Source organism: Palaemon carinicauda, chromosome 29 (assembly GCF_036898095.1).
Source record: "Palaemon carinicauda isolate YSFRI2023 chromosome 29, ASM3689809v2, whole genome shotgun sequence".
In the NCBI taxonomy this organism is placed as follows: domain Eukaryota; kingdom Metazoa; phylum Arthropoda; class Malacostraca; order Decapoda; family Palaemonidae; genus Palaemon; species Palaemon carinicauda.
Window position 1 is genome coordinate 69584006 of NC_090753.1, and position 14750 is coordinate 69598755.

Below are 14750 nucleotides of genomic sequence, written 5' to 3' on the forward strand. Positions count from 1 at the left end.
ACATAACCGCATTGATACCGCGCAGTATCAATGGAGCCGTTCACGCTTCCCGCTCGGAAGAATTTCCGTGCGGTAGTGATTTACTAGCTGTAAGCGCTGCTAATCCGCGTGGTTCCAGCGTGGGGATTTATAGAAACTATGAGGCCACTCTGGGAAAATCCTCTCGTGTGAACACAAGCCTCCTAACGAGCGGAAATATGACCCTACGGATGGAATCCGCTCGTGGGAACACATGCCTCCTAACGAGCGGAAATATGACCCTACGGATGGAATCCGCTCGAGGGAACACATGCCTCCTAACGAGCGGAAATATGACCCTACGGATGGAATCCGCTCGTGGGAACACATGCCTCCTAACGAGCGGAAATATGACCCTACGGATGGAATCCGCTCGAGGGAACACATGCCTCCTAACGAGCGGAAATATGACCCTACGGATGGAATCCGCTCGAGGGAACACATGCCTCCTAACGAGCGGAAATATGACCCTACGGATGGAATCCGCTCGAGGGAACACATGCCTCCTAACGAGCGGAAATATGACCCTACGGATGGAATCCGCTCGTGGGAACACATGCCTCCTAACGAGCGGAAATATGACCCTACGGATGGAATCCGCTCGAGGGAACACATGCCTCCTAACGAGCGGAAATATGACCCTACGGATGGAATCCGCTCGAGGGAACACATGCCTCCTAACGAGCGGAAATATGACCGTACGGATAAAATCCGCTTGTGGGAACACTTAAAAACTTAATCAACATCACCACTTTTACATCTGAAATTTCGTCTCCTCACATACTTTTCAGTGAAAAAATATTTATCATAAAAAGTAATTTTCAAATGGAATAGTAAATTTGATACATAAAGGTATTCGTGGCTTATTTGAATATATTGAAAACACGAGTGTTAGTGTCAAATTATCATAAAATGGCCATGTGTTATAAACTTATCTATCAGCTATCATGGAGAGATGGGTTGATTTTGACTCTAAGTACATCATCTGAATTCATCAAGAAGAGTCATAATCATCTCTTATCTCCCTTTAAAGTTGCATTACACACCTATAAATAAATCCTCAATCTCTATGGCAGATGGAAGCTTGGCAAACAAATCATCATTGGGCTGTGTGACTACAACCTGATTAAGACCACTTTCTCCAGACCTGAGTGTCAGGGAAGACCAGATTTTATCACCTTCAGTGAGCATAATTTCCAGGAGAAGAATAAAGGTAAACGAATTTCTGATTTTCCATACTTCCTGCTTCCATTTAGTGTCAGAATCTTACTTTTTGCTTGTTTTCTCATTCAAATTTACTTACCCTCTCCTCCTCCTCCCTTTCCTTCTTCTTCTTCTTCTTCTTCTTCTTCTTCTTCTTCTCTCAATCAAACTTTCCTCCTCCTCCTCCTCCTCCTCCTCCTCCTTCTTCTTCTCTCAATCAAACTTACCTCCTCCTCCTCCTCCTCCTCCTCCTCCTCCTCCTCCTCCTCCTCCCCCTCTTCCTTCTTCTTTTTCTTCCTCTTCTTCTTCTCTCAATCAAACTTACCTCCTCCTCCTCCTCCGCCTCCTCCTCCTCCTCCTCCTCCTCCTCCTCCTCCTACTTCTCTCAATCAAACTTACTTCCTCCTCCTCCTCCTCCTCCTCCTCCTCCTCCTCCTCCTCCTCCTCCTCCTTCTTCTTCTTCTTCTCTCAATCAAACTTACTTTCCTCCTCCTCCTCCTCCTCCTCCTCTCAATCAAACTTACTTACCTATTCCTCCTCCTCCTCCCCTTTCTTCTTCTTCTTGTTCTTCTTCTTCTTCTTCTTCTTCTTCTTCTTCTTCTTCTTCTTCTTCATTAGAAACAAGAAATATAATGTAATGAATAGAAGAGAATTTAACCTTCCTTAAAGCAATACGAATAAGGAATACGCAAGCAAGGGAAGATTTCGAAATTTTGGAAATTAAATTAGCCTCAATAAACAATGCCTTAGTAATTTCTCTTTAATAATTTTTAAAAGAATTAGCTCTTGTCTGGAATACGATCTACAGAAAAAAGGAAAAAGAAGCAACCCTGAGGATTAGTTGAAATAGGAAGAGGATAAACAAAACAGTAAGTTCCATTCGTTGAGCACAAGAGGGTGTAGCTAATTAGCCTTTTCCTTGTCAAGTTTTTTTTGTGATGTAATTTTCCCAATAACGGATATTTTGTCAACTCAGTTATTTTCCCTTTCACAAGAGTAGCTGTAAACAATTATCTAAAGATATCTGCTTTATATTTAGGACACCAAGAGAAACATAAATAGAAAAATCAGGACAAAACCTAGATTTCGAAATTGTTAATTTTGTGTCTCAACTGGATAACCATCATGGGAGCTTTTACCATTAAACAATACATCGATACATACTGTCTAAAATGATATCTTTTTATCTAAAGATATCTACTTTATATTTAGGACAGCAAGAGAAACATAAATAGAAAAATCAGGACAAAAACTAATTTCGAAAACATGTCTATTTTGTGCCTCAACTGGATAACCATCATGGGAGCTTCTACTATTAAGCAATACATCGATACATACTGTCTAAAATGATATCTTTTTATCTAAATAAATCTGATTTACATTTAGGACAGCAAGAGAAACACAAATAATAGAAAAATCAGGACAAAACCTAGATTTCGAAATTGTTAATTTTGTGTCTCAACTGGATAACCATCATGGGAGCTTTTACCATTAAACAATACATCGATAAATACTGTCTAAAATGATATCTTTTTATCTAAATAAATCTGCTTTACATTTAGGACACCAAGAGAAACATAAAAAGAAAAATCAGGACAAAAACTAAATTTCGAAAACATGTCTATTTTGTGCCTCAACTGGATAACCATCATGGGAGCTTTTACCATTAAACAATACATCGATACATGCTGTCTAAAATTATATCTTTTTTTCTTAAAGGCCTCATCATATCAGTTGGCAATGTCTGGAAAGAGGGCAGAAGGTTTGCCCTTCGTCACCTAGGGACTTTGGAATGGGCAAATCCTCTATGGAAGGAGTAATCCAACACGAAGCACTTTCCTTGGCCCAAAGCTACGACGACAGTGTTGGAAAACCTGTAGAGTTCTCATGGAATCTCAATGTTGCTGTGCTGAACGTCATCTGGAAGTTTGTGGCAGGTTTGTTAGGATCAGGGAATGACTGACATTATGACAGGAGGCTGGTGTATCTCGAGTAGATAGGGTTAGGAACGAAGTAGTGAGGGTGAGAACGGGTGTAAGAAATGAGTTAGCAGGTAGAGTGGATATGAATGTGTTGAGGTGGTTTGGCCATGTTGAGAGAATGGAAAATGGCTGTCTGCTAAAGAAAATGATAAATGCAAGAGCTGATGGGACAAGACAAGAAGAAGGTCAAGGTTTGAGTGGATGGATGGAGTGAAGAAAGCTCTGGGTGATAGGAGGATAAATGTAAGAGAGGCAAGAGAGCGTGCTAGAAATAGGAATGAAAGGTAAGCTATTGTGACACAGTTCCGGTAGGCCCTGCTGCTTCCTCCGGTCGCCTTGGATGACCGCAGAGGTAGCAGCAGTAAGGGATTCAGCGTTATGAAGCTTCATCTGTGGTGGATAACGGGGGAGGGTGGGCTGTGGCACCCTAGCAGTACCAGCCAAACTCGGTTGAGTCCCTTGTCAGGCTGGGAGGAACATAGAGAGGAAAGGTCCCCTTTTTTTCATTGATTTGATCTATCACCCAAAATTGGGGGAAGGGCCTTGGTATATGTATGCGATGACAGCAGGAACTTTTCTTAAACGAGTTAATATTGTGGAAAAAGACCAAGGGGAACTTAAGAAAATTAAAACACAGACTGGGGCTGAATGATATACAATAAGCAGCTCTTCTAGGAGAAGGACAATCCAAAATCAAACCATTGTTCTCTAGTCTTAGGTAATGCCATAGCCTCAGTACCATGGTCTTCCTTTGTCTTGGGTTAACATTCTCTTGCTTGTAGGTACACCCAGGCACACTAATCTATTTGTTTTCTTATTTCATTTCCTCACTGGGATACTTTTCCTGTAGGAGCTTTTGGGTTTATAGCATCCTACTTTTCCAACTAGGGTTGTGGCTTATAATAATAATAATTAGTAGTGTAATAGAACTCCATAAACGGTACAATTAAATTCCATAGTTCACCAACACTTACAGACCATCACGTTCCCAGAGTAGAGAGTGTGTTAGAATCAACAAAGAGAGTGACATTAAACTGTACATTGTAGGCATCAACCATCAAAGAGCTTTGATCAGGGGAATAGACACTTTCCTTTGGGGTTGAATGTAATCGTATTAGCCATGAAAACTTTTCTTGGTTTGAAGTAAGTGGTTCAGTAAACGAGTATTTGCCTTCAGTTGACTGGTTTAGCTACTTTGAGGCACGTTGTTGAGGACAACTTATATCTGTCTTAAGGTATTCTTCTGGAGAACAGATGGCTGACTTTCAAGTTATGGATAAAATAAATGGCTAGCGATGCTATCACTGTAAGTAAACAAATCGACTGCCTTGAACATAGATGAAGAGTATGGCTTCTAGAAATACTTGAAAATGTTAGTTTTCTACCAAGGCCAAGTGTACATTTGGAGTGAAATAAAGATAACACAAAAGCAAGCTTTACAGAGACCTTTATTTCTAACATTTACTTTTTTTGGCAGATAAGAGATACGATACAAAGGACAAGAACATCATGAAGTTCAGTGAAATGTTAGCGGCAGATATAGACTCCATACAGGGTCCTATCCTTCTCCTAGATCTCTTCCCCGGTCTGTTCCATGTCCTGCCGAAGTTTATCTTGAACAATTGGATGAAGTTGGGTCAGTTGCGAGACCATGTGGCTGAGTTTAAGACTTTCTTTGAGGTAAATATGAATAACTTGGGTTTTTAGGTTAGATTCTTCTAGAAAAAAAAAATTACATCACAATTGTATTTACAAAAAAATGTAACTTCGTCGGTGTAGTTTTTCATTATTTATTGATTTATCTCTATTTACAGTAGTACCTTGCTCTTCTCTTACCATTTTTCTCCTTTTACATGAGTCCTCTGTTACTATATGCCCTTTAGATTGGTTCCATATGGATAAATGAACTCATTAAATATCCAAGAGCAATGAAAAAATCCTACTTATTAAAATACTTTACACTTGAAAAGTAAATCACCTACAACATGTAGCGTTGGTGATGAAAACTCAACATAAACAGAAAATAATCACCATCATCATTTTCAGGAGATTATTGATGAACACGAGAAAACATTCGACCCAGATAATCTAAGGGACTACATAGATGCATACCTTAATGAGATGCAGATGGAGACAGGGGAAGCAAGTTCAATTTTCAAAGAAAATCGTAAGTAAGAAACTCCTGTATTTTGATAGAAGGACAGTAGTGTGCTTAGCCTTGAACATAAGCTCAGTCTTGCAAGTCGATTCCAGCCATGGAGAGAATATTCCATAGACCTCCAACATGGGCCAACGGTTTAGTTTCAGATTATCGAGACCCAAAAGGATGGCAGGTAGTCCAGGGTAATGAAGCTTAACCTACTTAGGTTAAGGAGCAATATAGAATCTATGACCTACAATTTTCTTTGGAATATATGAGTTGCATTAAGTTAGGACTCACGAGGAGGTTTTACAAGTCAATCCCTTACATTGGCCTGTTCCCTGAATGCTCCTCCTTTGAATCTGTATATCTGAATTGCTAAAATTCTCCTCTTATTCTGATGTGTCTTATTTGTAAATACCCTTAGTTTAAAAAAGTACTTTTACCCCTTTTCAGGCTAAAAATTCACGCATGAACTTTTTATCATTTGCCGTAGTAAGTTTCTTACAGGTATGAATTCTGTACTATCCAGTGCCACACTCACCTCTAACAAGTCTGAGTTCTCCTATGGTGCATCTTCAAGCCAACACAGTCTTCTCTCACAGATCTCAATGATGTTTCATCTGAAATTATGTTCACCTCTCAAAATTCTCAACCTTACACCATCTTGAACCACAAAGGCCTTAACAGCAGAGAGGCATTAACTTCAAAGCTGATTAGGCTGAAGCTTAGAGGCCCAGCAAGAGCAGGGTCCTATGTAACTTCTTTCTTTTAGTGCTAAATGTAAAAGCTATGGTTTATGTATTTCAGTTTATTATAATAAATTGTACGAAAAGAGAATGTGAAATATATTGTGGGGTGGTGGTATGGAACCTAGCTTATAGTTAATCTTGCATTTTCTGGTGTCAAGTTTCAAAAGGCCAATGATGTAGTATCTAGAGTCGCCGCAGAGATTCCGGGCGAAATAAGCCCTGGCCCTGATGACGTCACAGCGAATCATGTCTCCCGCATCTACAGCGGTCACAACAAATCCCAATTAAAATTAATTTTAGTATACTGTTTGAAATTTGTAAAGGGATGTATTGTAACCGCTGGTAACGTGGGAGACAAAGTTATTACCTATGATGTCATCAGGGTGTGTGGTTTATTTTACCAGGAGACAACATGATTGGCTATGACGTCATCAGGGGGGTGTGGCTTATTTTACCTGGAGACAACATGATTGGCTATGACGTCATCAGGGGGTGGGGCTTATTTTACCAAGAGACAACATGATTGGCTATGACGTCATCAGGGGGTGGGGCTTATTTTACCAGGAGACAACATAATTGGCTATGACATCATCAAGGGGGTGGGGCTTATTTCGCCCAGAATCTCTGTGGCAACTGTAGATACTACAGCATTGGCCTTTTGAAACTTGACACCAGAGAAGGCAAGGTTAACTCTTGTAAGTTTGGTTTCATATGATGTAAGATCAATAGATGTGAGAGAATTTATTGATTTTGAGTTTTCTGGCATCCTGACATCGATATAGTTTGTTATAAATAAAGAATGAAGGGAAATTCAATTTAAAACTATAAAAATTATGTCTTTTTAAAACTTGAATAACTTTCAGAAGACCTGCATCTGAAATAAATCTAAAAATACTGATAGCATAGAATAAAACATCCTGCTCAAGAATATTGGCAAGGATGAATATGCCATCCTCAACTCGAGCTTCGAACAGAGTTAGGAGAGAAACTAGGCCTTAGATCAGTGATTCCCAACCTTTTTGTGATCGAGTACCACTTGGAGGTCCCGTACAGTCGCCGCGTACCACCTGCTTCCAGAGAAACTAAATTCGATCTGATACCACTTTATTTCTATAATTGTAAAAATAGAACACGCAAATTAACTAAGAAAACAACAACTCAATGCGAGGGCTGTATCTGCCTCTTCTCCACCAGCTGGTCAATGCGGGGCATGACTTTGCTCACAGCACATCGGAAATCATGCCCGGGCGCAGCAAGACGGTTCCGGCTCTTCGACTTGATGGCCATGAAGGCTGAGAACCCCTGCTCACACTCCCACGTCGAGGGGAAAATCAGTAGCTGGGGAACAGCGTGACGGGCTACCGTCGGGTACGAGGAGGCCATGCTCACCCAGAAGTTTAAAGGAGAGCATTCTTTGTGCTTCATCTTTGCCCGAAAGTGTTCGCGTACCACCTGGAAGGCCCTCGCGTACCACTAGTGGTACGCGTACCACAGGTTGGGAACCACTGCCTTAGATGATGCCAGATTTAGGTCAGCAAGAGCTTCTTGGAGGCTCGACACTAGAGAATCTTCGCGGGTGACTATAGCTGTACAATCATTCTCCCACAGGTATGAACCTCATATCGTCCGTGACCAGCCTATTCAGAGCAGGGAGCGAGACCACATCTTCCACTATGAGGTGGATGGTGGCGTTGATGGCCAACCACCCAGAAATCCAGAGGAAGATGCAGGAGGAAATTGATGAAGTGTTCCCTGGGGATGAAGTGCCCACTCTTGAAAAAAAGGAAAAGTAAGTGAGAGAGAGAGAGAGAGAGAGAGAGAGAGAGAGAGAGAGAGTGTGTGTGTGTGTGTGTGTACTGCTGATCCAAAAGCGAAACTGATGAATCTTTTCTATTCTTTAAATGAAAAGAATCATGACAACATATAGTCTATCAGGAAAAGTGAGAGAGAGAGAGAGAGAGAGAGAGAGAGAGAGAGAGAGTGTGTGTACTGCTGGTCCAAAAGCGAAATTGATGAATCTTTTCTATTTTTTAAGTGAAAGAATCATGACAACATATAGTCTATTCAGGAAAAGTAAGTGCGAGGTTAGTATTGAAGAGAGAGAGAGAGAGAGAGAGAGAGAGAGAGAGAGATTTGTTCTCTAGCATACAATGAAGTTTAACCATTCGATTTATCCAGGTACTGCTGATCTAAATACGAAAACTGATGAATCTTTTTCTTTTTAAAATGAAAGAATCATTGCAAAATAAAGTCTATCATCCAATAAATATTTAATGCGTCCAATTATGATCGATTTTTTTCTGATTCTTCACAGAATCTTACCAAACTTATCAGAGCTTATTTTCTTGTGAACAATCTTTCTTGGAAGGAACCATGATCTTATGTCAATTTAACCTATGACTGTAGAATACATTTCAAACACGCGTTATGATTTTAATTATATTTCTCCCTTGAAGGATTATAATACATTTTATCAAAATCTACTTTGAAAACTACCTATGGGCTTAAATTTTGCATTATGATCTCATTTATATATCTCCCTTGAAGGATTGAGTTCAACCCTGGCATTCCTATGCAACCTTTTTCTCTGGTAATACATAGCAGTTATATACATTAGAAATGATGCCAAAGGAGAATTTCACGGAGCGGCACAGGTGGAGCCCAGAAAAGCTATTTTGAAAACTAGCTATGGGCTTAAATTTTGCATTATAATTTCAATTATATTTCTCCCTTGAAGGATTGTAGTAAAATATTAAAAAAAGCTATTTTGAAAACTATGATTTAAAATTCCAGAATGCCTTACACCGAAGCAGTGTTGCTGGAAGTGCACAGGTTCGTGACGCTGTTGCCCATCGGTCTTTTGCACACTGCCACAGAGGATATCATAGTTTCCGGGTATCGTATTCCTAAGGTAAGTGTCTGTCTACCTTGGACAAAGGAGGGCATGGGATTGGCAGGATAGAAGAGGGCAAAGGATTAGCGTGATAAAGTAGGGGACAAGATTGGCAGGATAAAAGAGGGCAAAGGATTAGCGTGATAAAAGAGGGCACATGATTGGCAGGATAAAAGAGGGCAAAGGATTAGCATGATAAAGTAGGGGACAAGATTGGCAGGATAAAAGAGGGCAAAGGATTAGCGTGATAAAAGAGGGCACATGATTGGCAGGATAAAAGAGGGCAAAGGATTAGCATGATAAAGTAGGGGACAAGATTGGCAGGATAAAAGAGGGCACATGATTGGCAGTATAAAAGAGGGCAAATGATTAGCGTGATAAAGTAGGGGACAAGATTGACAAGATGAAAGAGGGCCTATGTTTGGTTTGATAAAGGAGGGCACAGGATTGGCAGCATAGAGGAGGGCAAATGATTATGATAAAGTAAGGGACAAGATTGACAAGATGAAAGAGGGCCTATGTTTGGTTTGATAAGGGAGGGCACAGGATTGGCAGGATAGAAGAGGGCAAATGATTATGATAAAGTAAGGGACAAGATTGACATGATGAAAGAGGGCATGTGATTGGTGTGATAAAGGAGGGCACAGGATTGGCAGGATAAAGGAGGGAAAAAGATTAGTGTGATAAAGGGGGGGGGGGGGAATTGACATGATAATGGAGGGCACATGATTGGCAGGATAAAGGAGGGCAAAGGGTTGACAAGATAATGGAGGACAAAAGATTAGTGTGATAAAGGGGGCACAGGATTAGCATGATAAAGGAGGGCATAGGATTGGCAGGATAAAGGAGGGCAAAGGATTAGCGGGATAAAAGGGGCAAAGAATTGACATGATAAAGGAAGGCACAGGATTGAAATGATAAAGGAAGACATATGATTGGTATGATGGAGGACACAGGATTGACGTGATAAAGGAGGGGACAGGATTGAAATGATAAAGGAAGGGATATGATTGGTGTGATAAAGGAGGGCACAGGATTGGCAGGATAAAAAGGGCAAAAGATTAGCGTGGTAAAAGAGGGACAGGATTGACATGATTGGTGTGATAAAGGACATAGGATTGACATGATAAAAGAAGGCTCGATTGGTGTGATATAGGAGGACATAGAATTGACATTATAAGGAAGGGCACAGGATTGGTATGACAAAGGAAGGCACAGAATTGTCGTGCTAAAGGTGGGCATATGATTGGTATGATAAAGAAGAGCACAGAATTGGTATGATAGAGGAGGGCACAGGATTGGTATGATAAAGGTGGGCATAGGATTGGCATGATAAAGGAGAGCACACAATTGGCACGAGAAAGGAGAGCACATAATTGGCATGAGAAAGGATAGCACATAATTGGCATGATAAAGGAGAGCACAGAATTGGTATGATAGAAGAGGGTACAGGATTGGTATGATAAAGGAGAGCACAGAATTGGCATGATAGAAGAGGGCACTGGATTGGTATGATAAAGGAGGGGCATAGGATTGGTATGATAAAGGTGGGCACATGATTGGCATGATAAAGGAGAGCACACAATTGGCATGAGAAAGGATAGCACATAATTGGCATGATAAAGGAGAGCACAGAATTTGCATGAGAGGGGAGGGCACATAATTGGCATGATAAAGAAGAGCACAGAATTGGTATGATAGAGGAGGGCACAGGATTGGTATGATAAAGGTGGGCATAGGATTGGCATGATAAAGGAGAGCACACAATTGGCACGAGAAAGGAGAGCACATAATTGGCATGAGAAAGGATAGCACATAATTGGCATGATAAAGGAGAGCACAGAATTGGTATGATAGAAGAGGGTACAGGATTGGTATGATAAAGGAGAGCACAGAATTGGCATGATAGAAGAGGGCACTGGATTGGTATGATAAAGGAGGGCATAGGATTGGTATGATAAAGGTGGGCACATGATTGGCATGATAAAGGAGAGCACACAATTGGCATGAGAAAGGATAGCACATAATTGGCATGATAAAGGAGAGCACAGAATTTGCATGAGAGGGGAGGGCACATAATTGGCATGATAAAGGAAAGCACAGAATTGGCATGATAGAGGAGGGCACTGGATTGGTATGATAAAGGAGGGCATAGGATTGGCATGATAAAGGAAGGCACATAATTGGCATGATAAAGGAGAGCACACAATTGGCATGAGAGAGGAGAACACAGAATTGGCATGATAGAGGAGGGCACAGAATTAGTATGATAAAGGAGGGTGTAGGATTGGCGTGATAAAGGAGGGCATATGATTGGTCTGATAAAAGAGGGCACATCATTGGCATGATAAAGGAGGACATAGAAATGACATAATAAAGGAGGGGTATATGATTGGTATAATAGAGGGCACCGGATTGGCGTGATAAAGGAGTGTACGTGATTGACATGATAAAGGCGAGCGTATGATTGGTGTGATAAAGGATGGCATAAAATTGTCATAATAAAGGTGGGCATAGGATTGGCGTGATAGAGAAGGACATAGAATTGACATGAAAAAAGAGGGCACATGATTGGTGTGATAAAGTAGGGCACAGGATTGACATAACGAAGGAGGTCATTGGATTGGCGTGATAAAGGCGGGCACAGAATTGTATGATAAAGGAGGGAACAGAAGTGGTGATTTTCATCAGATGGACAAAGGAAAAGAGAAGATATTAAAAATTCATCAGAAAAAGACACTTGATATAAGAGAGAAATGATGAAGGAAAGGGCTGATATATTGCAAAGAATAGGGCGACGAACAGGACGTAGAAAACGAAGTAAATGGAAAGGGGATATGAAGGAATGGGTAGATGAAAGAATAAGAAACTAAGAATGGACAACAGATTCAAAAATGAAATAAAACATAAACAGGGGAAAATAAAGAAGAGATAGTGAGCACCTTGATTTAAGATTCTCGCAAAAAAATAAAAAAAAGAGACAAAGAAAAAGGATATAACATGCGAAGAACAGATGGGAAATGAGATGGAAACAGTTCTATAGGAGCAAATTAGAAATAAAAGAAGTTTGCTTATATGTTGAAAAACTTCAAAAAAAATAAAATAGATGAAGAATATAACATAAGTAATAGGGAGGAGGCAATAACAAGGAAAAGAGAGAGAGAGAGAGAGAGAGAGAGAGAGAGGAGAGAGAGAGAGAGAGAGTTACAAGGATTTTGGATGTCTTCAAGACTTTTTTACTCCATCCGCGGAGACTCCATTTGCTCTTTGGTAGAGCGATTCACTTTAAGCATTTAGAGAGTTCTTATGATCTTGAATAAACTTTTCTTGAACTCATTTACCATGTTACTGTTTACTACACCGGCTGGAAGTCTATTCCACGTATTTGCTACTTTGTATGTAAAGAAATTGCTACATTGAGTGGTGTCGTATCATTTCAATTCCAGTTTGTATCCGTTACCTCTGGACCAAATTGTGCTAAGCGTGAATAGATTGTTGTAATCTACATTTGTTGTACCTTTTCAATTCCATAGAGAGAGAGAGAGAGAGAGAGAGAGAGAGAGAGAGAGAGAGAGAGAGTTACAAGGATTCTGAATGTCTTAAAGACTTTTTACTCCATCCGCGGAGACTATATTTGCTCTTTGGTAGAGCGATTCACTTTAAGCATTTAGAGAGTTCTTATGATCTTGTCTAACTTTTCTTGAACTCATTTACCATGTTACTGTTTACTACACCGGCTGGAAGTCTATTCCAAGTATTTGCTACTTTGCATGTAAAGAAATTGCTACATTGAGTGGTGTTGTATCATTTCAATTCCAGTTTGTCTCCGTTACCTCTGGACCAAATTGTGCTAAGCGTGAATAGATTGTTGTAATCTACATTTGTTGTACCTTTTCAATTCCATAGAGAGAGAGAGAGAGAGAGAGAGAGAGAGAGAGAGAGAGAGATATTGCTACTTGCTTTTCTTCCTCAGAACTCCGTGATGTTCGGCCACGCTTTGACCTGTCACAGAGATCCCAAATACTGGAAGAAACCTGACGAATTTTACCCGGAGCATTTCCTGGACGAGGGACGGAAGATTGCAGACGAAGAAGGAAGGGTTTATGCCCTTCTCATTGGGTTAGTTCAATTTGCATTTAAAAAAAAAGACTCTAAACTTAAAAGTGAAAAGCTGATAAAAGATACGGAGACGTCTTTACGATTAAAATGTCTTTTTTTGGGCTCAGGCCATGTCGTCGTGATGGAAGTTCCTTCGAAGGTAGCTTCCTAGGTATATTTGACTAGTCAAATATACCTAGGAAGGAACTTCCATCAGGACGACATGGCTACCTCACCCAAAAATAGATTTTTCGCTCCGTTTTATAAGTTTTAGAGGCGAAGAGATGAATTGCTGGGTTCAGCGATGCTAAAAGGTTCGTTCTAAACGTTCACTAAGAATAGAACTTCAATATTATTGATTAAGATTAGTTTGGACTTACTGTAATTTTGAGTAATCTTGTTAAATAAATCTCAATTTTTTTTTCCTTGTTCCAGTCCTGCGACAAATTCCTGAATAATTTGAATCCCTTAAGTCCTTCCAAGCTGTTTATTTCATCTTGCCTCCGTTGATGTTGTTTCTCTAGTCTTAGGTTGTAGCCATAGCCTCTGTACCATGGCCTTTCGCTGTCTTGGGTTAGAGTTCTCTTGCTTGAGGGTACACTCGGGCACACTATTCTATCTAATTTCTCTTCCTCTTGTTTTGTTGAACTTTTTATAGTTTATGTAGGAAATATTTATTCAAATGCTACTGTTCTTAAAAATATTTAATTTTTCCTCGTTTCCTTTCCTCACTGGGCTATTTTTCCCTGTTGGGGCCCCTGGGCTTATAGCATCTTGCTTTTCCAACTAGGGTTGTAGCTTAGCAAGTAATAATAATAATAATAATAATAATAATAATAATAATAGTTATTATCATTAATATTCAAAATAATAGCCTAATGTATGTAAACTGGGCAATTTTTTTTTCCTCTTGGAGACCTTGGGCTTATAGTATCTTACTTTTCCAACTGTGGTCGTAGCTAATTTGTAGTAGTAGTAGTAGTAATAATAATAATAATAATAATAATAATAATAATAATAATAATAATAATAATAATAATAGGATATTATTATTATTATTAACTCATGGAGGTGGTGGTATTGTTAGACGGTAAATGAAAGGCGTGCACCATGATCTGTTATTCTCGACGAAACCGTTTTAAAGGTTCAAGGTTTAAAGGCCACTCATGAATGGCAGAGGCACGGGGCAGTGATAATGCCCTAGAGGCTGACCATATATCTATATGATCAGCGACCAAACCCCTCTCTATCCAAACTAGGACCAGGGAGTTCCAGACAATGGCTGGTAATGACTCATCAGGTAGACTTTTTGGATTAATCTCACGGTTTCTTTTTCCCAACAGGCTGTCTTCAGTGCCTTGGAGAGAGTCTGACCCCTCTCCATCCAATCTAGAACCAGGGAGAACCAGGTAATGGCTTTTTGGATTAATCTCATTGTTTTTTTTCTTTCATAACAGGCCGTCGTCAATGCCTCGGAGAAAGTCTGGCCAAGATGGAGCTGTTCTTGTTCTCCACCTGCCTTTTCAAAAGATTCCTTTTCTCGCCGCCCAAGGACACGCCCATCCGGACGGAATCCGATCCTACGAACGTGATCCTTAGATCCATCAAGCCTTACAAAGTCGTCATGGAGAGGAGGATGTAAAGGGGGGGGGGGGGAGGGGGAG

At 40.2% G+C, this 14750-nt stretch overlaps 1 pseudogene; it reads left to right on the forward strand.

Moving 5' to 3' along the window:
- LOC137622230 (cytochrome P450 2L1-like) overlaps nt 1–14750 on the forward strand; it is a 21707-nt pseudogene extending 6957 nt beyond the window's left edge.